Below are 24,155 nucleotides of genomic sequence, written 5' to 3' on the forward strand. Positions count from 1 at the left end.
CCACTTCTAAGGTCAAGTCCTTGGTCTCAATTAGCTTTCCGAAAATCCCGGCATGACCAATGCCCTCAATAAAGAAATCTCTTAACATCTCCCCCCCCCCCCCCCCCCCCCGCAGGCTTCTGTGAACTTCCAGAGGCTGGCCAAGCGCCGAAGGTCCGCAACGAAGTCCGGTATGCTCTGTCCTTCCCGACGTCGGTGTGTATAGAATCGGTGTCGAGCCATGTGTATACTACTCGCCGTTTTGAAGTGCTCACCGATCAGTTTGCTGAGCTCCTCAAAGGTCTTGTCTGCCGGCTTCTCGGGTGCGAGCAGGTCTTTCATCTGCGCGTACGTCTTAACGTCTTAGGTCCATAGCTGGTCAGTAGATGCGCCTTTCGCTTGTCAGCCGCTGCCGCTCCCAGCCAGTCCTTCATGACAAAGCTCTGCTGGAGCCTCTCAACTAAATCGTCCCAGTCCTCACCAACGCAGTACCATTCCTCTGTGCTACCGGTGGCCATTCTCGTGAGTCGTTGATTCCCGTTTCTCGTCGCCAAATGTTGTGTCCTTACACTCTACTGTAAATCAACACAAGGCACATACTGGAGACAAGGATAATCTGTGACCTGTACCTTTATTCACAGGACGAAAAAGTGATGACCCTGCGTGGGACCTCCCTTTATATACCTGGATAACCAGATGAGGAGTGTCTCCCACACGTTTACCCCCTGTGGTCAAGATGTGCATTTCTTAGGTGTATACAGTGTACAGTGTTGTTACATGAAGGTTACAGTTACATGAAGGTTGCATACATTTCAGTTACTTATGCAAGTTTACATTTAAGCTCATGCTATCACATATTACACTCGCATTTTCACAAAATGGGTCACTGCACAAGGTCTGTATTCCATACCAGATATGAATGATTTGCTCAAGGTCTCTGAATAAACCATATCTCATTCTGACAGTTTGGAGCAGCAGGGTTGTTGTAACCAGCTACTATAAAGGTATCCTGCTGGAGCCACTCAGGAGAGTCTAGGTGCTCTGCTAACTGGTTTATCTCTTGTAGAATTGACTCTTAATTAGTGATGGCATTAAAGGGTCTAGTGTAAACTACATGAGCAGGCCACCTTTCTCTACAGCAATTTGCCTCTGCAAGCTCCGACTGGTGACAAAAACAAAAACAAACTGCGATCGGTGTAAAGAGTGCTCTGTTCCGAGTTTAGGACTGCACAGATGGAACATCAAGGCTGTAGACCTGGAAGTGGTGCAGAGGTGGGTCGATTGCTGATCAGCTTGGAGGATCTAGACTCGGTGACTGAAGGTCAGAGCTCGGATTTGGTTTACACCGTCAATGGAGAAGAGGAGATCGAACAAGAGGAGAACGAAAAGATGAGGGCGGTCTCCTGGCGTAATCGCAAAACATCGGCCGTGGGCATCAGGTGGATGTGTCAAGGGACATGGCAGAACCAATCCAACAAATGACAAGAAACAACCAATCTCAAAACAAGGAGATGGTCCCATTTACATCAATAGGTCATTAAAAAAATGCTGATGAATTACTGTATGAAAAGCGTCAATACGAAAAAGTCAAGTGGGCTTGTGTAACCCAGTGTGAATCACGCTATGAACAGAGCATTTGGCTGAGATTTATGAAATACATATGCCAACAAAACTCATCAGGTCTCTCCCTGGGAATGACACTGCCTATTGGCACCAAGGCAAAAAACAAAAAGGGCCACTGAATGTAAAGGTGCTGCAGGAGGGGTCAAAACTAAAAATCATGGTTTAAAAACTAGTATTAAAACACTCTACCTAAAGGCACGCAGCATTTGAAATAAAGTAAATGAGTTGACGGCACAAATCATTACAAATGGGTATGATTTGGTGGCCATTACAGAAACGTGGTTGCAGGGTGGCCAAGACTGGGAATTAAACAAACAGGGGTATCTGACGATTCGGAAAGATAGACAAGAAGGGAAAGGAGGTGGGGTAGCTCTTTTAATAAAGGATGATATCAGGGCAGCTGTGAGAGACGATATTGGCTCTAATGAACAAAATGTTGAATCATTGTGGGTGGAGATTAGAGATAGTAAGGGGAAAAAGTCACTGGTGGGTGTAGTTTATAGGCCCCCAAATAATAACTTCACGGTGGGGCGGGCAATAATCAAGGGAATAATGGAGGCATGTGAAAAAAGAACGGCAGTAATCATGGGGGATTTTAACCTACATATCGATTGGTCAAATCAAATCGCACGGGGTAGCCTGGAGGAGGAATTCATAGAACGCATACGGGATTGTTTCTTAGAACAGTATGTTACAGAACCTACAAGGGAGCAAGCTATCTTAGATCTGGTCCTGTGTAATGAGACAGGAATAATAAACGATCTCCGAGTAAAAGATCCTCTCGGAATGAGTGATCACAGTATGGTTGAATTTAGAAACATAGAAACATAGAAAAATAGGTGCAGGAATAGGCCATTCGGCCCCTCGAGCCTGCACCACCATTCAATAAGATCATGGCTGATCATTCACTTCAGTACCCCTTTCCTGCTTTCTCTCCATACCCTTTGATCCCTTTAGCCGTAAGGGCAATAGCTAACTCCCTCTTGAATATATCCAATGAACTGGCATCAACAACTCTCTGCAGTAGGGAATTCCACAGATTAAAAACGATCTGAGTGAAGAAGTTTCTCCTCATCTCAGTCCTAAATGGCTTACCCCTTATCCTTAGACTATGTCCCCTGGTTCTGGACTTCCCCAACATTGGGAACATTCTTCCTGTATCTAACCTGTCCAGTCCCGTCAGAATTTTGTGTGTTTCTATGAGATCCCCTCTCATCCTTCTAAACTCCAGTGAATACAGGTCCAGTCGATCCAGTCTCTCCTCATATGTCAGTCAAGCCATCCCTGGAATCAGTCTGGTGAACCTTCGCTGCACTCCCTCAATAACAAGAATGTCCTTCATCAGATTAGGAGACCACAACTGAACACAATATTCCAGGTGAGGCCTCACTAAGGCCCTCTACAACTGCAGTAAGACCTCCCTGCTCCTCTACTCAAATCACCGAGCTATGAAGGCCAACATACCATTTGCCTTATTAACCACCTGCTGTACCTGCATGCCAACTTTCAATGACTGATGTACCATGACACCCAGGTCTCTCTGCACCTTGCCTTTTCCTAATTTTCCACCATTCAGATAATATTCTGCGTTCGAATTTTTGCAACGCCTCGATTTCAAAATTATCATTTTTATCCCCAAATCCCTCCATGGCCCCACCCCTCCCCACCTCCACAATCCCCCCCAGCACCCCCCCGGCCCCCGGCGATGTCTGCGCTCCTCCAACCCTTGTAATACAGATTGAGGGTGAGGAAGTAGTGTCTCAAACGAGCATACTATGCTTAAACAAAGGGGACTACAGTGGGATGAGGGCAGAGTTGGCTAAAGTAGACTGGAAACACAGACTAAACGGTGGCACAATTGAGGAACAGTGGAGGACTTTTAAGGAGCTCTTTCATAGTGCTCAACAAAAATATATTCCAGTGAAAAAGAAGGGCGGTAAGAGAAGGGATAACCAGCCGTGGATAACCAAGGAAATAAAGGAGAGTATCAAATTAAAAACCAATGCGTATAAGGTGGCCAAGGTTAGTGGGAAAATAGAAGATTGGAAAAATTTTAAACAACAGCAAAGAATGACTAAGAAAGCAATAAAGAAAGGAAAGATAGATTACGAAGGAAAACTTGCGCAAAACATAAAAACGGATAGTAAAAGCTTTTATAGATATATAAAACGGAAAAGAGTGACTAAAGTAAATGTTGGTTGCTTAGAAGATGAGAAGGGGGATTTAATAATGGGAAATGTGGAAATGGCTGAAACCTTAAACAATTATTTTGCTTCGGTCTTCACAGTGGAAGACACAGAAACCATGCCAGAAATTGCTGGTCACAGGAATGTGGGAAGGGAGGACCTTGAGACAATCACTATCACTAGGGGGGTAGTGCTGGACAGGCTAATGGGACTCAAGGTAGACAAGTCCCCTGGCCCTGATGAAATGCATCCCAAGGTATTAAAAGAGATGGTGGAAGTTATAGCAGATGCATTCGTTATAATCTACCAAAATTCTCTGGACTCTGGGGAGGTACCAGCGGATTGGAAAGCAGCTAATGTAACGCCACTGTTTAAAAAAGGGGGCAGACAAAAGGCAGGTAACTATAGGCCAGTTAGTTTAACATCTGTAGTGGGGAAAATGCTTGAAGCTATCATTAAAGAAGAAATAGCGGGACATCTAGATAGGAACAGTGCAATCAAGCAGGCGCAGCATGGATTCATGAATGGGAAATCATGTTTAACTAATTTACTGGAATTCTTTGTGGATATAACGAGCATGGTGGATAGAGGTGTACCGATGGATGTGGTGTATTTAGATTTCCAAAAGGCATTCGATAACGTGCCACACAAAAGGTTACTGCAGAAGATAAAGGTACGCGGAGTCAGTGGAAATGTATTAGCATGGATAGAGAATTGGCTGGCTAACAGAAAGCAGAGTCGGGATAAATGGGTCCTTTTCGGGTTGGAAATCGGTGGTTAGTGGTGTGCCACAGGGATCGGTGCTGAGACCACAACTGTTCACAATATACATAGATGACCTGGAAGAAGGGACAGAGTGTAGTGTAACAAGATTTGCAGATGACACAAAGATTAGTGGGAAAGCGGGTTGTGTAGAGGATACAGAGCGGCTGCAAAGAGATTTAGATAGGTTAAACGAATGGGCTAAGATTTGGCAGATGGAATACAATGTCGGAAAGTGTGAGGTCATCCACCTTGGGGAAAAAAAACAGTAAAAGGGAATATTATTTGAATGGGGAGAAATTACAACATGCTGCGGTGCAAAGGGACCTGGGGGTTCTTGTGCATGAATCCCAAAAAGTTAGTTTGCAGGTGCAGCAGGTAATCAGGAAGGCAAATGTAATGTTGGCCTTCATTGCGAGAGGGATGGAGTACAAAAGCAAGGAGGTCCTTCTGCAACTGTATAGGGTATTGGTGAGGCCGCACCTGGAGTACTGCGTGCAATTTTGGTCACCTTACTTAAGGAAGGATATACTGGCTTTGGAGGGGGTACGGAGATGATTCACTAGGCTGATTCCGGAGATGAGGGGGTTACCCTATGATGATAGATTGAGTAGACTGGGTCTTTACTCATTGGAGTTCAGAAGGATGAGGGGTGATCTTATAGAAACATTTAAAATAATAGAAGGGATAGACAAGATAGAGGCAGAGAGGTTGTTTCCACTGGTCGGGGAGACTAGAACTAGGGGGCACAACCTCAAAATATGGGGGAGCCAACTTGAAACCGAGTTGAGAAGGAATTTCTTCTCCCAGAGGGTTGTGAAGCTGTGGAATTATCTGCCCAAGGAAGCAGTTGAGGCTAGCTTATTGAATGTATTCAAGTCACAGATCGATAGATTTTTAACCAATAAGGGAATTAAGGGTTATGGAGATCGGGCGGGTAAGTGGAGCTGAGTCCACGGCCAGATCAGCCATGATCTTGTTGAATGGCGGAGCAGGCTCGAGGGGCTAGATGGCCTACTCCTGTTCATAATTCTTATGTTCTTATGTTTATGTTCACTGTGCACACCAACTCGACCAGATCAGAACTCCGGCCTGAAGTAACCATAGCTTACTACCGGCCAGCACAATTTCAAGATGAGGCCCTACTGCCTTTTGACGCAATTGTATTAATTTTGTCTTGAGTCATCTTTCAGGTCAAATGGAGTCTTCGTTTTTGATTGTTGTGGACAAGGAGTTCCTCTTGATGGCATTTTCTGTAATCACGTCATCATTGTGGAAGTCCCCTTACATTTTGCATGCGATTTCTGCTCTTTATTTTGATGTGGCCTCACTCAAGACAATGTATAAAATAAAATCTATCTCCCATTGCAAAATACTTGGGGAAGCCTGACTGAGTTGATGCTAGGTGAATGGAAGGTTGTCTGTTTTGAAGTATTTGAGCTTTCATGCTCCTAGCAATCTGCATTTTCCTTTCTATCTCAGTGTGCTTTTCCAATCGGGCTCCTGTACTACATTGTCCTCCTCGCTGTCAGCTCCAATCAGCTGAATCTGACCCCATTTGACACCAGAAGATGAAAGTTTACAGGCTATTAAAGTAATCTTCTGCTACTTCCATCTGTCTGAGTGTTCCTGGAGATGCACTTTAAAACAGAACACAAGATTTGAATTGCATGAATGATTGCACTTGAACACAAAGCCAAATAAAATTGACAAACTGTTTTCTGCCCCAAGGAAAACATTCCATTCAACTGCAACAAAGCGTCCTAAATTGTACATTGCTGCCTTCTTCCACGGTACCTTTTTTAATGAATATTCCATCTTGCATCAAGTGCAATATAAAATTAATTCTTGTAACAAACATGTCCGGATTAATATTCACAAACAGTAAATGCTATCACCATATCATTATTTACTTTCTCTCGGTGGCTTTTTTCTTATGTATAATATTGAGCCCCCCAGTTTGAATTTAAACACAGGGCAGTTGAACAGAAATATATTTTAAAATATAGCATTCACCTTTTTAAATTCATTTTCATTTTTACTACATCTGTAGATGCCAGATTTAAAAAAAAATGAGACAAATCAGTTTCACATCACTTCATTTTGTAATTACTGCATTCTTTGCAAACTGATTCCTTATTGTGCTCCATTGATGCCTGGATCTCCGTAGAATTGTTTTAATCAGGCTGCTATTATGTACAGTTCTGTCTGTACTAATCTTCATTCATGTACAGTACTGAGACAGTTCGTAAAGTGACAAACTGAATGGGAAACATGGGTGAATTTTTCTGTAGAAACTCTTTACAAATGAAAATCGTTTCAAGGTAAGCATGAAAAGGAAGCATTCGATCCCGCTTTTTCCAGAGATTGTTGCATGCGTACATAATGGAACATGCAGTTTCCTAGTAAAATGATTGATTTTTTTTCATTGACTATGACATTCCAATATTAATGTGTTTGGGCCGTCTGTATATAACTTAGAATTGAAAGCATATTTAACCGCAAGCTGATGGATTTTCTGACCAAGCTCCCCTCTCTTTAATTGAATAGGCTTGAAAATTGCTGCATAAGATAGATATGATTTCAAATACAGTGCATTTAGGATCCGCCTTAGCTGTCTGTTGTCCAATTAGTGTGACAAAAGGAGTCAGATTGTGTTACAGCATCACAACATAACTCAGAGAATTCAGTGTAACTAAATGAGAGATGACAACTTAAGAATTCTGAAGATGTCTGTGCTTAATCCAACCATCAATAACATGGGAGCTGTGGGAACTGCAACATTTTAAACCACCGAACACATAGAAAAAAGAAAATTAAGGATAGTGTGTAATATAATAGGAAAAACAGCTTAACAGTACAGAAGTCGGTATTACTATCTTTGTATCATGAGAATGTACTCTGTGTGATCGAGGCTAACACATTGTTTAGATTAGGTTCTTCGGATTCCACAGCAGAATGCTAAGTAAGCAACAGAGTTTCAGGTAAATGCAATTTAAGAAGCATCAAAGCATTTATGCAAGAAATATAGCTAGTTTGGAGCCAACATGTCTGCGTATCAGCTGATATAATTCTGTTACGGTGTGATGTTTATAATTGTAAAATTGTCTTAGCTTCCACTGATGAGAAATGAACCACCAGCCAAATTCCAGTGAGAATGGAATGTATTTCGTGTGACATAGCCATCTACCGGTGCAGTCGCATAAGACACATAACAATAATCTCAGAATTGATCAGTTTCGAGCAAATCATCTGATATTGTCCATCTAGGTCTATAAATAGGTTCACTTTCAGCAATTCTTTGATATGCCATGTTGCAAACTCACCTGGATTGGTTACTAGCTCACACATACCAAAGTGTACAGATGTATAACATATGAACATAAGAGTTAAGAGCAGGAGTAGGCCATTCGGCCCCTCAAGCCTGCACCGCCATTCAATAAGATCATGGTTGATCTTCTACCTCAACACTTTTTTGCACTATCCCCCTATGCCTTGATTCCATTAATATCCAAAAATCTATTGCTCTCCATCTGAATATACTCACTGAGCCTCCACAGCCCTCTGGGATAAAGAATTCCAGAGATTCACCACCCACTGAGTGAAGAAGTTTCTCCTCATCTCAGTCCTAAATGGCCGATCCCTTATTCTGAGACTGTGACCCCTGGTTCTAGACTCCTCAGCCAGAGGAAACATCCTCCCTGCATCTACCCTGTCAAGCCCGATAAGAATTTTGTATGTTTCAATTAGATCATCTCTCATTCTTCTAAACTCTAGAGAATATAGGCCTAGTCTACTCAGTCTCTCCTCATAGGACAATCCCCCCCATCCCAGGAATAAGTCTGGTGAACCTTTGTTGCACTCCTTCAATGGCAAGTATATCCTTTCTTTGGTAATGAGCCAAAACTGTACACAATACAACAGGTGCGGTCTCACCAGGACCTTATATAATTGCCATAAGGCGTATTTACTCTTATACTTATACACATCAATCATGTTTGAAAAATTTGCTGGGGTTCTTTGAGGATGTAACGGGCAGGGTGGATAGGGGGAACCAGTGGATGTGGTGTATTTGGATTTCCAGAAGGCATTCGATAAGGTGCCACATAAAAGGTTACAGCACAAGATTAAAGTTGGTGGTAATATATTAGAATGGATAAAGGATTGGCTAACTAACAGAAAACAGAGAGTCAGGATAAATGGGTCATTTTCCAGTTGTCAAACAGTAACTAGTGGGGTGCCACAGGGAATGGTGCTGGGGCCTCAACTATTTACAATCTATATTAATGACTTGGATGAAGGGACCGAATGTAATGTAACCACGTTTGCTAACGATACAAAGATGGGTGGGAAGGCAAGTTGTGAGGAGGACACAAAAAATCTGCAAAGGGATATAGACAGGCTAAGTGGGCAACAATTTGGCAGATGGAATATAATGTGGGATAGTGTGAGGTTATCCACTTTGGCAGAAAAAATAAAAAAGCTAATTATTATTTAAATCAAGAAAAATTACAAAATGCTGTAGTACAGTGGGACCTGGGGTTCTTTGTGCATGAAGCACAAAAAGTTAGTATGCAGGTACAGCAAGTAATCAGGAAGGCCAATGGAATGTTGGTCTTTATTGCAAACGGGATGGAGTATAAAAGCAGAGAAGTCCTGCTACAACTGTACAGGGTATTGGTGAGGCCACACCTAGCGTACTGTGTACAGTTTTGGTCTCATTTAAGAAAGGATATACTTGCATTAGAGACAGTTCAGAGAAAGGTCACTAGGTTGATTCCGGAGATGAGGGAGTTGTCTTATGAAGATACGTTGAGTAGGTTGGGCCTATACTCATTGGAGTTCAGAAGAATGAGAGGTGATCTTATTGAAACATATAAGATAATGAGGGGACTCGACAAGGTAGATGCAATGAGAATAATATTTCCACTCATAGGGGATTCTAGAACTAGGAAACATAGTTTCAGAAGAAGGGGTTGCCCATTCAAAATTGAGATGAGGAGGAATTTATTCTCTCAGAGGGTTGTAAATCTGTGGAATTGTCTACCCCATAGAGCTGTGGAGGCTGGGTCATTGAATATATTTAAGTTGGAGATAGACAGATTTTTGAGCGATAAGGGAATAAAGGGTTATGGGGAGTGGGCAGGGAAGTGGAGCTGAGCCCATGATCAGCTCAGCCATGATCTTATTAAATGGCGGAGCAGGCTCGATGGGCCAAATGGCCTACTCCTGCTCCTATTTCTTATGTTCTTATGTACTCAAATCCTCTTGTCATGATGTCCATTTTCTTTCTTAATTGCTTGCTGTATCTGCGTGTTAACTTTCAGTGATTCGTGTAAAAGGACACACAGGTCCCTCTGAACAGCAACACTTCGCAATCTCTCACCATTAAAAAAATACTCTGCTTTTCTAGATATTCTACCAAAGTGGATAACTTCTCATTTTTTCACATTATGTTCAATTTGCCATGTTCTTGCCCATTCACTTAGCCTGTCTATATCCCCATGAAATCTCTTTGCATCCTCCTCACAACTTACATTCCCACCTAGCTTTGTACCATCAGCAAATCTGGACATATTACATTTGGTTCCCTCATCTAAATCATTGATATAGATTGTGAATAACTGGGACCCAAGCACCGATCCTTGCGGCACCCCACTAGTTACAGCCTGCCAACCCGGAAATGACACGTTTATTCCTACTCTCTGTTTTTGGTCCGTTAACCAATCCCCAATCCATGCTAATATATTACTCCTAATCCCATGAGTTCTAATTTTGTTCACTAACCTCTTGTATGGCACCTTATTGAATGCCTTCTGAAAATCCAAATAAACCACATTCACTGGTCTATTCTGCTAGTTACAACCTCAAAAATTTGTCAAACATGATTTCCCTTTCATAACTCTGTGTTAAATCTGCCTAATCCTATTATGCTTTTCTAATTGCCCTGTTACCACATCCTTAATAATAGATTCTAGCATTTTCCCGATGACTGATGTCTGGTCTGTAGTTCCCCATTTTCTCTCTGCTTTCTTTCTTAAATAGTGGGGCTAGATTAGCTACCTTCCAATCTGCGGGAACCGTTCTAGAATCTATGGAATTTTGGAAGATGACAAGCAATGCATCCACTATCTCTATAGCCACCTCTTTCAAAACCCTAGGAGGTAAGCCATCAGGTCCAGGGGATTTATCAGCTTTCTGTCACATTAATTTCTCCAGTACTCTTTTCTTACTGATATTAATTTCTTTCAGTTCCTCATTTTCGCGAGACTCCTGATATTCCATTATTTCTGGGAGGTTTTTTGTGTCTTCTTCTGTCAAGACAGACATAAAGTATTTGTTTAATTTCTCTGCCATTTCCTTATTCCCCATTATAATTTCTCTTGTCTCAGCCTGTAGAGGACCCACATTTACTTTTGCTAATCTTTTCCTTTTTACCTACTTGCTTGTACTTTCTGTCGATATTAATAAAACTAACAAGTTCATTTATCTCTGGCATCTGAACTTGTATAATTTAGATTAATCTACTCGGCTGGTCTAATTGAAAACATTTTAAAAGGTTTAATTCATTTCAGTCAATTCTCTCTTTTCATTACAAACCAGAGTCCCCTGGCTGCCATAACTTAACACACACTGGGTAGCAATGTTCAGATTCTTGCATGGCAATATCAAATTCTTGCATTGGTTGTACAGATTTTAAGTCCTACATAAGTCTACCTTTGGAGGAGAAGGCAGTATGCTGCAATAGGCACCTCCTTTTAGATAACAATGAAGCTCATGTTCAATATTCAAAATAAGAACAAAATGTTGTAGATCAAATGTAACCCATTCACGTATTAATTTTTTAAATGTTCACAGGCTGTTGGCATCGATGGCAAGGTCAGCATTTATTGCTCACCCCTAATTGCGCTTGAGAAGATGGTGGTGAGCACCTTCTTGAACCGCTGCAGACCATGATACTTCTTTGGTACAACTGTGTGGCTAACTAGGCCATTTCAGAGGACGTTAATCATAGAGCAGAATCATAGAAATTTACAGCACAGAAGGAGGCCATTTTGGCCCATCGTGTCCGCACCGGCCGACCAAGAGCTATCCAGCCTCATCCCACTTTCCAGCTCTTGGTCCGTAGCCCTGTAGGTTATGGCACTTTAAGTGCACATCCAAGTATTTTTTAAATGTGGTGAGGGTTCCCTGCCTCTACCACCCTTTCAGGCAGTGAGTTCCAGACCCACCACTACCTGCTGGGAGAATAAATTTCCCCTTATATCTCCTCGAAAGCTCTCCCCAATTACTTTAAATCTATGTACCCTAGTTAGTGACCCCTCTGCCAAGGGAAACATTTCCTTCCTATCCACTCTATCCAGGCCCCTCATAATTTTATACACCTCAATCAGGCCCCACCTCAGCCTCCTCTGTTCCAAAGAAAACCGACCCAGCATTCTCCAATCTTTCCTCATAGCCCAAATTCTCCAGTCCAGGCAACATTCTTGTAAATCTCCTCTGCACCCGTTCCAGTGCAATCACATCTTTCCTGTAATGTGGTGACCAGAACTGCAAACAGTACTCCAGCTGCGGCCTAACCAGTGTTTTATACACTTCAAGCATAACCTCCTTGCTCTTGTATTCCATGCCTCGACTAATAAATTCCATCTGCCTCCTACCACCCTATCTACCTTGGCCTGCTACCTTCAGGGATCTGTGGACCTGCACTCCAAGGTCCCTTTGTTCCCCGACACTTTTCAGTATCGTACCATTTAATGTGTTTTCCCTTGCCTTGTTAGACCTCCTCAAATGCATTACCTCAAACCTCTCCGGATTGAATTCAATTTGCCAATCTTCCGCCCACCTGACCAGTACATTGATATCTTCCTGCAGTCTACAGCTTTCTTCTTCATTATCAACATCACAGCCTATTTTAGTGTCATCTGCAAATTTCTTAATCATACCCCCAACATTCAATTCCCAGTCATTGATATATACCATAAAAAGCAAGGGACCCAGCACTGAGCCCTGTGGAACTCCACTGGACACAGCCTTCCAGTCACAAAAACACCCTTTAAACATTACCCTTTGCTTCCTGCCTCTGAGCCAATTTTGGATCCTCAACCACATTGGTGTGAGCCTGGAGTCCCATGTAGGCCAGAGCAGATAAGGAAGGCAGATTTCCTTCCCCAATCCGCTAGTTACATGGTCACCATTACTCACACTAGCTTCTTATTCCAACTTTATTTAATTAACTGAGTTCAAAATTCCCCAGCTGCCGAGGTGTTCATTATTAGTCCCAGCCTCTGGATTATTAGTCCAGTAACATAACCACCATGCTATCATAGCTCATGGCTACTGACAAACAATCTAACTTTCCAGTTATTTCAGACTTTCAAAGCTTTCATAAAAGGGGAAGAATTATTTTGGTCCTGAAAGATTCAAATATGTCGATCTTCATTCAACTTCTGCCACAAATCAAACGATATTCACCTCAATGTTTCACAGTGTCAAGTGTCACTACAAAATGACCAACTGATCAGAGGATGTTGTTTCCTTTCTCCTGACCCACAATGTTACATCCACATATCACCAAAACACATGTTTTTGTTAAAACTCTTTAGAAATCAATGGTACATTTAGCTAGTGGTTACAATTATGCATCTTTAGCTTAAAATCTCTGATGTATGTTATCCATGTTGAGCATGGCAGATTATTTTTCTTCCTCCCCTTTAAATTTTTGTGGTGTTCGTTTTTCCAATTGATTGGTATACTACAAATGTAGAAAATAATCACATTGTGTGAAACCTTTCTATCCAATCACAATCCAGCAAAATATAAATTCATACTACTGCATTTTACCCAATCATTTCCTGAAAAAATTACTCTCCAAGATACCGACGCCATAACAGTTCCAGACCCACTCTGCTATCTGCCGCTAAAAATCAAATTTATCATCTAATTGGATATATACTTGAAAAGGAAACATTTGCAGGGCTGTGGGGAAAGCAGAGGAGTGACTCTTTCAAAGAGCCAGCATAGGCAAAATGAGCCAATCGGCATCCTTCGGTGCTGTATGATTCTATGATGATGTAACAAACAGAATTTATAGAGTAAGTCATTAACAACAACTTTCTCCCCTCACCCCGTAAACAACACAATGCACTCCACCAGACCTCTCAACATCCTAGCCTTTGAGTGCATCTTCTTGACCATACTTTATGTTTCCCACCAGACCAGCTCAATCTTCACAATAGAAGGCCCATGTAACAGGCCCCAAAATGAACAGACATGTGAAAAGCAACATGTTTCTCTGTTCATATAACCAACAACCACTGCGATATGCTCACGACTCCATGTTCAATGAAAAGACTTTTGACTTTATTTATTTCAGTTTAGCTGTGGCTTGGGGAATGAAGAAGAGGAGTACAGGGAGGAAAGGGACAATGAGACAGTCTTTCTTGGGAGGGGAAATGAAGTGTAAGAGTGAGAAACTTTGATGGGGGAGAAAGAAAGAAAGACAATAAAGACATGCATTTATATGGTGCCTTCACGACCACCGGATGTCTCAAAGGGCTTTACAGCCAATGGAGTACTTTTAGAGTGTAGTCACTGTTGTAATGTGGGAAACGCGCCAGCCAATTTGTGCACAGCAAGCTCCCACAAACAGCAATAAGATAATGACTAGATAATCTGTTTTTGTTAAGGCAGTTGAGGGATAAAGTTTGGCCAGGACACTGGGAACAACTCCCCTGTTCTTCTTCAAAATAGTTCCATGGGATCTTTTACATCCACCTGAGAGATCAGACAGGGCCTCAGTTTAACACCTCATCCGAAAGATAGCAACTCTGACAGTGCAGTACTTCCTCAACACTGCATTGAAGTGTCAGCGTAGATTTATATGCTCAAATCATGGAGTGGGACTTGAACCCACAATCTTCTGACTCAGAAGCAAATGTGCTACCCACTGAGCCACAGCTGACACAGTGGAGAAAGAGAGAGACCCCCTTAAAGGCCCAGTTGAAGGGAGGAGAAAGTACATTGTTTGAGTGGATGGGGGAGTGAGAATGAGAGATAAACAAAAACAGAAATAGACCTTTAAGAGGGGGAAGGGAGGGAGAGTGATTGAGAAAGATCCCCTTAAGTACCTGTACCTGTCCTCGCCTAAAATGCAACTGGATCATAAACCCGGCTGATTTTTTTCTCTCCCTTGCCTTAAGTTGTAAAGAAAGAAAGAAAGACTTGGATTTATATAGCGCCTTTCACAACCACTGGACGTCTCAAAGCGCTTTACAGCCAATGGAGTACTTTTGGAGTGTAGTCACTGTAGCAATGTAGGGTCCACAACATCACTCCAGCTGAGATCTGTTAACTCAGCACAGATTGGGAATCAGATCAGGATTTCATTGGTCTGTCTGGTTCTACACTAGGCAGTGCATTTACCAACTGTGCCACTGGGGTCTAAAATAAGACATAAACACATCGTAATGATTTAGTAGCACAAAGCAGTTGCAACCGACATGTCAAAGATTCTTGAATAATGGAGGTTTTGTTTCCCAAACATACTAAAATGCGGGGACACGCAAGCACACAAGAGATAGAAGTAACCTGGATGTCAGTTTTTTAAAAGCTGATGTGATTTTTCATATTACTTCCTGTACAAATTTGGGAATTTGCAGAATTAGAAATGAGCCGCAAGGCTCTTGGGGGCTACTTTCTGACACGGTCATAAATATTCTACAATAATAAGAGTAAGGAGAGGAAGAACAGTGCTGACTTTTGAAGAGTTATTGAAGGACTCATTTTGGTAAATAAAATATGTGTAGCAGTGAGTTCCTGCACAAAATGCCCAAATGCATATCATCATGAATATGCATGCTCTACTGTTCAAAATGATAATCTTCCCCATGACCAACAGTGACATATTTTATCAGTAAACACATTTTATTACTGAATACATGATACAAAAAGGCATGCTTTTCAACAATAAAGAGATTTTGAATCAAGCTCACAAGAATAATTGCACCGGATGAGTTCAGTCAGTAAAATTACAGCACAGGAGCCACAACTCACACATGGTGAAATGGACCGGGTTTGCATCAGCGAGTCTTCACTTGCACCCGCCGATGCCCTGTAGATCCGAGTTTGCCAAGATTTATTGGGCCACCTCATTTAAATATTTATTGCCCGTTTGCCAGTGCAAAGCCAGCGTAGAATGGATGCAATTTGCTGGTGGCCGCTTGGAAATGAGAGTGCTGCCTTTACAACGCCATGTTCCGATAAAGATTGCAGCAGCAGGTTGGCAGGGAAGCGTTTGGATAACTGGGTTCACTATCGGGTAGTTGCACTCTTGTGTGATTTTGTCCCTCTTTTCAAATAATATCTTCCACTGGAGGTTTCGGCACAGACAGACAAAGAAGGGACAAGAGCATTGCAAGGAGGAACAAAGGGAGAGCTCACGGCTTCAGTGAGATCGATCTCCAAACCGCTCCTCGAGGAGACTGAGCAGAGGGGAGACAGACTGCTGGGTCCCCATTGGAGCCATGTGGAGGGAGGTGGCAGTGGCACGAAGTGCCAAATATCTCACCCCCCATTACAGTGAAATGTTGCAAAAAGTTCAATGACCTGAGCAGAGTGAACAAGGTAACACACCAACCATTGTTACTTTTTCTCCCTGGATACCCAATATGCTCTACACCCACTTAAATTAAGAGCTGTACAACTAACCCTTCTCAGTGCACTTTGGTTAAGGAGGACACTAACTTGGCATCTTATATTATGTGCACTCACCTTTTTTAACAGTATCTATATGCATGCAGAACCATAAAACCCCTTCCTTCACTTTAATAGAATGATACCACCAGGTCTTTTACATCAGGGCTCTTCGACCTGGGAGACACCTCTCAATTGTTAGCTTTCACCTAAGTCACTCAGTCTTGCTGGAGGAGAAACTTGTGCACAATGCCTGCGAGAGACAAGATGCATCCCCAATATTGGCCATCCCCAACACCAAAGATCTCACCCCTTCAAGCAATAGGCCACGGAGCTAATGGATAGGCTCTCTATTACAGCCACGGACAGGGTGAGGCCAGTGACACAGTGCTGGCAAAGGGTTATTAGGAGTACAACTACACACTCAGCATGACATTTCCCTGTCTCCTTTATTCCAATGGGTTGTGATCACCCATTCTTAACTTGCACCATCCATCACAGAAATAGGGGGCAAACAATGAAAAGATGAGGAGCAGGGTAGAAGGAAATTATTCTTTGTGGGTTATGAGAATGATGAGAATTAGGAGCAGGAGTAGGCCATTTGGCCCCTCGAGCCTGCTCCGCCATTTAATAAGATCATGGCTGATCTGATCATGGACTCAGCTCCACTTCCCTACCTGTTCCCCATAACTCTTAATTCACTTGTTGCTCAAAAATCTGTCTATCTCCGCCTTGAATATATTCAATGACCCAGCCTCCGCAGCTCTCTGGGGCAGAGAATTCCACATGTTTACAACCCTCTTGATGATGCCAAGGAAGGCTATGATGAAGAGGGAGAGGATCAAGCTGACCAATGGATCAAGATAATTTTAGTTTATTCATCCTAACAAATTTAATCCTAATTTCAATTTAGTTGACAAAAATAAAATAAGTTTAAATCAATTATTATTTTCCTTCTACTTTTAAGAGAGTCTTGCACTTTCAGAATTGCCATCATTCAGATGAAACAAACTAAAGCCCTGTCTGCCCTCGCAGATGGTCATAAAAGATCCCATGGCTCGATAATTGAAGAAGAGCGAGGGAGTGCTTTGGTCAATATTTACCCCTCAACCAGCATCATTAAAATAGGTTATCTGGTCACTATTACGTTGCTGTTTGTAGGAACTTGCTGTGTGCAAATATCCCTAAATTAGAACAGTGGCTATACTTCAAAAGTATTTTATGGCTGTAAAGTATTTTGGGAAGCCCTGAGGTCATGAAAGACACGATATAAATGCAAGACTTTCTTTATGGGGTTTTACTTCCAAAGGAAAGGCTCCAGTAGCATCATAAAGAGAAAGAGAAAGTGAAGTCAAATGGTTTGTACAGTCAACAAAATTCTTAGGATTGAACACCAGACTTGGAGCCCTCTGAGGCTTTCATCTTATATGCTGTGCATTGTAGAGGATATAAACCTTAAGTGTGTGAAACAAAGATGACCAATTAGTTGCCCATGGAGCTGGTATAGTTTGATGAAAACAGATGGCAGGAGCTGGCCCAGGGAACCGGTAAAACCTTTCAGAAATAACCCAAGAGATTACGAGGCGACTGTGGAAATTAAAAAGGAATTGTCCTGAGGAGATAGAAGTCTCTGCACCGTGTAATAAAAGCAACCCAGAGGGCAACCGCATTGACTGTGTCTGTGGCAGCATGGAAAAGATTAATGACACGCGAGAATGGGGATAATCGATTATGACAGTAAACTCAGTTTCTCCAGTCCCAGTTTGTACTCCTGCATTGTGTACAGTAACATAAAGACAGTATCAACCATCTGGGAGTTTCTTTCCAGACTACAACACTGCCGGGGTTGGAAACTAGAAGAAAGAAGCAGTTTATCTAGCCTGCAGAACTGTTACATGGAATTTACACCGCACAACAGGCCATTTGGCCCAACTGTTCTATGCACACGAGCCTCCTGCCACCCTACTTCATCTCACCCTATCAACATATCCTTCTATTCCCTTCTCCCTCATGTGCTTATCTAACTTCCCCTGAACTACATCTATGCTATTCGTCTCAACTATTCCCTGTGGTAGCGAGTTCCATATTCTATCCACTCTCTCAGTAAAGAAGATTCTCCTGAATTCCCTATTACATTTATTATTGACTTTTATATTTATGACCCCATTTTGGACTCCCCACAAATGGAAACATCCTCCCTTTGTCTACCCTATCGAACCCCTTCATAATTTTAAAGACCCCTATCACATCACCCCCTCAGCCTTCTCTTTTCTAGAGATAAGATCCGCAGCCTGTTCAGTCTTTTTACCAAAATTCCCTGGATTCTGGGGAGGTCCCAGCAGATTGGAAAACTGCAAATGTAATGCCCCTATTTAAAAAAGGAGGCAGACAAAAAGCAGGAAACTATAGACCAGTTAGCCTAATATCTGTGGTTGGGAAAATGTTGGAGTCCATTATTAAAGAAGCAGTAGCAGGACATTTGGAAAAGCAAAATTCGGTCAGGCAGAGTCAGCATGCATTTATGAAAGGGAAGTCGTATTTGACAAATTTGCTCAAGTTCTTTGAGGAAGTAACGAACAGTGTGGATAGAGGGGAACCAGTGGATGTGGTGTATTTGGATTTCCAGAAGGCATTTGACAAGGTGCTAAATAAAAGGTTACTGCACAAGATAAAAGTTCATGGGGTTGGGGGTAATATATTAGCATGGATAGAGGATTAGCTAACAAACAAAACAACAGAGAGTCAGGATAAATGGTTAATTCTCTGGTTGGCAACCAGTAACTAATGGGGTGCCGCAGGGATCAGTGCTGGGACCCCAACTATTTACAATCTATATTAACGAATTGGAAGAACGGACTAAGTGCAATGTAGCCAAGTTTGCTGATGATACAAAGATGGGAGGAAAAGCAATGTGTGAGGAGGACACAAAAAATCTGCAAAAGGACATAGACAGGCTAAGTGAGTGGGCAAACATTTGGCAAGTGGAATATAATGTTGGAAAGTGTGAGGTCATCCACTTTGGCAGGAAAAATCAAAGAGCAAGTTATTATTTAAATGGAGAAAGATTGCAAAGTGCTGCAGTACAGCGGGACATGCGGGTACTTGTGCATGAAACACAAAAGGATAGTATGCAGGTACAGCAAGTGTGAGGAAAGCCAATGGAATCTTGGTCTTTATTGCAAAGGGATGGAGTATAAAGGCAGTGAAGTCTTGGTCCATCTATGCAAGGTATTGGTGAGGCCACACCTGGTATACTGTGTGCAGTTTTGGTTTCCATATTTACAAAAGGATATACTTGCTTTGGGGGCAGTTCAGAGAAGGTTCATTAGGTTGATTCCGGGGAAGAGGGGGTTGACTTATGAGGAAAGGTTGGGTAGGTTGGGCCTCGACTCATTGGAATTCAGAAGAATGAAGGTGATTTTCTCGAAACGTATAAGATTATGAGGGGGCTTGTCAAGGTGGATACAGAGAGGATGTTTCCACTGATAGGGGAGACTAGAATTAGAGGGCATAATCTTAGAATAAGGGGCCACCCATTTAAAACAGAGATAAGGAGGAATTTCTTCTCTCAGAGGGTAGTAAATCTGTAGAATTCACTGCCTCAGAGAGCTGTGGAAGCTGGGACATTGAATAAATTTAAGAAAGGAATAGACAGTTTCTTAAATGATAAGGGGATAAGGGGTATGGGGAGCGGGTGGGGAAGTGGAGCTGAGTCCATGACCAGATCAGCCATGATCTTATTGAATGGTGGAGCAGGCTCGAAGGGCCTACTCCTGATCTTATTTCTTATGTTCTTATGTTCTTTCCTGATAGGTATAACCTCTCAGTTCTGGTGTCATCAATATAAATCTGTTTTGCACCTTCTCCAGTGCCTCTATGTCCTTTTTGTAAAATGGAGAATCAGTGCTGTGCACAATATTCTAAGTGTGGTCTAACTACAGTTCTATACAAGTTTAACATAACTTCTCTGCTTTTCAGTATTGTGTTGCAGACAGCTCATACTCAGTCGCGTATCCACGAGAGTGAATATTCCACGGGGCTTACCCCCGCTCCGTTGCCGAACTTTCAATGGAAATCATTGTTCATTAACAAGGTTTCCTTCGACGTTACAGTGGAGGAACCAGAGAAGTCTCTCGGAAATGCACCCCCCCCCACCCCCACCCCCGTATCGCTATAACTCCATCCCTCCCTCCACGGGAAAATCCCAGAATGTCTGTGTAATGTATTTGCTTCACGAGTTCTTTGCTTAAGAATTCATAGCAACAAATTGATATTAAGAACTAGTTGGTTTATTAGCAACAATTTAACAATCACACCACACATTACCAGTTCATCCACTAGGCTCGCAACCACTTGCTTCATCGTGGATGCCCTGAACCCAACTGGCTGGGGTTTTATTGAGTCTTGTGAACATCACATGACTGGCTAAGCCACTCGCAACTCAACAGCCACGCAAACCTGTGAGCATCCTCATAGGTGCATACATTACAGACTGGAGCAACATCAGGAGACCTGGCACCTGGTCTTCATCCTTGGATTTTGCTCATTTGTTCTTGAAAATGTACGGCTGGGTATGGGCAATGTCAGATAAACCACCACCTCCAATTTTTTTCCATGTTTTATAAAGTTCAGATAAAAATTCTGAGCTGAAGGGACTGAGGGGAACTAATTTCTTTGTCCTGCCCAAAGATTGTTTATGAGATGCCTTGACATCGCCACAACCAGAGTTAGTCAGCCAGGTCAGAACCACAGTGAATTATAACCGCAGCACCTGGTGAGTACAATGGCTGTGACCCCCCTGCACCCCCCTTCTGAACCCCAGTGCACCGCTGGCCCTCCCAATGCCTGCCCTCAAACAAACCTTGGACCACCTACCATCAAAGGCACTACCCAGCGCCGAGCCTGCGGCCAACACCTCGCCGTAGGCAATTAGGCCCATATAGCAGTGCCTGGTCTCCAGTTGTCCTGGACCGTGCAACGATCACCCCACATTAAACAAAATCACGCACAGGCATCTTCCATTCCACTAACATGAAGTTCGGGACCTGGAACAGCAGAACCCTCATGGACAACCCCAACAGCGACAGACCAGAACGCTGCACCACCATAGTTGCCCAGGAACTTAGATGCTTTGATATCGACATCGCAGCCCTGAGCAAGGCCCAGTGGGCAGGCGAAGGCCAGCTCAAGGAACAAGGTGGAGGTTACACCTTCTTCTGGAAAAGGAAACCAGAGGAGGAACGCCACCCCTACGGAGTCGGCTTCGCCATCAAAAACGAGCTGGTCGACCGCCTCAAAGACTCCCCCTGGGGACTAACGAACGCCTCATGACGCTTTAACTCACCCTATCCCGGAACCAGTGCACCACAGTCATCAGTGCTTATACCCCAACACTCGATGCAACAGATGAGACCAAAGAGGGTTTTTACTCCAACCTCGAAAGGCACCGAGAGAATGCAGAAATCAAACGCAGGCAGCGGAAGAAGCGTGCGGCAAACCAGGCTCCCTGCCCACCCTTTCCCTCAATGACTATCTGTCCAACCTGTGACAGAGACTGTCGTTCTCGTATTGGACTGTACAGCCACCTAAGAACTCATGCTAAGAGTGGAAGCAAGTCTTCCTCGATTCCGAGGGACTGCCTATGACGATGATGATGAATTATAACCGACTCAACATGCTGGCCATTGGAGAACTGTCAGTGCTGTAAGAAATCATGAATCCGAAGAAACTGCGAATTATAAAATAAATAATAATTCTATAAACAAAGTAGGTATACCAACTCAGCAGATGGGAGCAGTTGATGGCACCAGAGAAATTGCAGCCACATCAAATAATAATTACACAGAGGGCTAAGGTTATTACGAGGTAAGGATACAAAAAGCAGATCTCCCAGCAGACATGACTAAACTGATAACGGAGGTAGCAAGGAGCCATAGAGTAAGCAAACTGGCTGTAGAAGAACAACAAGACATTTAGAACAGAAATAAGGAAAAAGCTGACCTCATGAGGACAGGAGGGAACTGCCAGCACTACTCACTCCCCTGTAATTGGACCATGAAATGGGTAAAAATTATTGATGCAAGGTATCCAGCAGTCCACCGGAATAAGTAATAAAAACGGGCAACCGAGAGAGAAAAACAGGCAGAGATGGGAGGGAAATCTTGTCTGAAGTGGACCTCATGTTGGCTTCAGCCAAACACCTCCATCAGGTCGGGTAATGACCAAACAGAAGAGAGCGCTGCTACAGGCTGCAGGGATCCATTCTGAGACCACCGTTCTGCCTCAATGTCCGCCAATTTCATTCCAGGGCTATAGATCGTTCTCATCGGTCACAGGTTGTATGTCTACTATATCTATTTTAATCCCGCATTGTGTCTGATTTTGCTTATAATTGCTGCTCCCTAATAAAATGGCCTTTGTTGCAAGGGAGATGGACTATAAAAGTAGCAACATCTTGCTACAACTGTACAGGGCATTGGTGAGACCACACCTAGAGTATTGTGTACAGTTTTAGTCTTCTTATTTAAGGAGGCATATACTTGCATTGGAGGCAATTCGGAGAAAGTTCACTAGGATGTTTCCTGAGATGAAGGGGTTGTCTTATGAGGAAAGGTTGGGCCTCTACTCATTGGAGTCTAAAATAATGAGAGGTGATCTTATTGAAACATATAAGATTCTGAGGGGGTTTGACAAGGTGGATGCTGAGAGCATGTTTCCCCTCGTGCGGGAATCTAGAACCAGAGGGCATTGTTTAAGAATAAGGGGTCACTAATTTATGACGGAGTTGAGGAGGAATTTCTTCTCTCAGAGGGTCGTGAATCTTTGGAATTCATTACCTCAGAGAGCTGTGGAAGCTGAGTCATTGAATATATTCAAGGCTGAGGTAGACAGATTCTTGAACTACAAGGGAGTCAAGGGTTATGGGGAGCAGGCAGGAAAGTGGAGTTGAGGTCAAGATCAGATCAGCAATGTTCCTATTGAATGGCAGAGCAGGCTCGAGGGTCATATGGTCTATTCCTGTTCCTATTCATTATGTTCTTATGTTCTTAAAATACCCTACAACTTCTAAGACCCTGTGGGTAATCTGTGTGTGACCTGTGATCCAAATCTTACAGTGGCACCAAACAAGCCTCAGCAAGGACAATTCCCCAATGAGAAAGTAGAGAAGGAAATTAAAAAACCTTTAATAGTCATGTCAATCACTGAGAAAAAGGAGGAAGCTTTTGAGGAAGGAAGAGGAAATGAAAAACACCATAAGGAAATACTGAAAATTCTCTGTGGAAGTTAGAACAAAATATTTTATAATGTAAAAAGCTAATACATTTCAGGGACTGAACAGCAAATAAATTTGCTTGCAAGCTATAATAGTATTACAAATGCATCAGTGAGGCCCAGTATCCCAGGACCTTTTAGTATCAGGAGAGTGAGTGCTATTTTTAACTTGCGTTCGTCATGGGATATAATGCTTCAATAAATATGTTGCATTACAGCCATAGGCAAACTATTGTCCCACTTAGGCTGCAGCAGGACTATAGGTAAACATTGGACTGCATACTCCAGAACCCGGACTATTCGTGAATAATGGGTTGGAAGATGTGTTAAAAGTCTTGAAAATAGTGTATGTGTCAAACGATGTCCACAACACAAAGAAAATCTGTTGCACTTTTCCAATGGATTCATGGGAGATTTAAGCCAATCAAGAAATACTTCACCGCATGAGACCTATTTCATTCCTTCTCCACATCTCACAAACTTTGAACATAACCTCCAACTCACTGCAGGGAACACCACAGGAGATGGGCTCCTTTTATGCAATGTCTGCAAGATGTGGATAAGTTACCAGTTTTGAAGTTGCCTTGATTTTTAACACATTCTGCCCTACTTTAAGATTCTCTGAGCCGTTCACATCTT

At 42.7% G+C, this 24,155-nt stretch overlaps 1 pseudogene; it reads left to right on the plus strand.

Annotated features, from left to right (window-relative positions):
• The first annotated feature begins 1,212 nt into the window (after window positions 1–1,212).
• Window positions 1,213–5,731, plus strand: LOC139232745 (heme-binding protein 1-like; annotated as a pseudogene).
• The last annotated feature ends 18,424 nt before the right edge of the window (window positions 5,732–24,155 follow it).

The sequence above is a fragment of the Pristiophorus japonicus genome, chromosome 20 (assembly GCF_044704955.1).
Source record: "Pristiophorus japonicus isolate sPriJap1 chromosome 20, sPriJap1.hap1, whole genome shotgun sequence".
Lineage (NCBI taxonomy): Eukaryota > Metazoa > Chordata > Chondrichthyes > Pristiophoridae > Pristiophorus > Pristiophorus japonicus.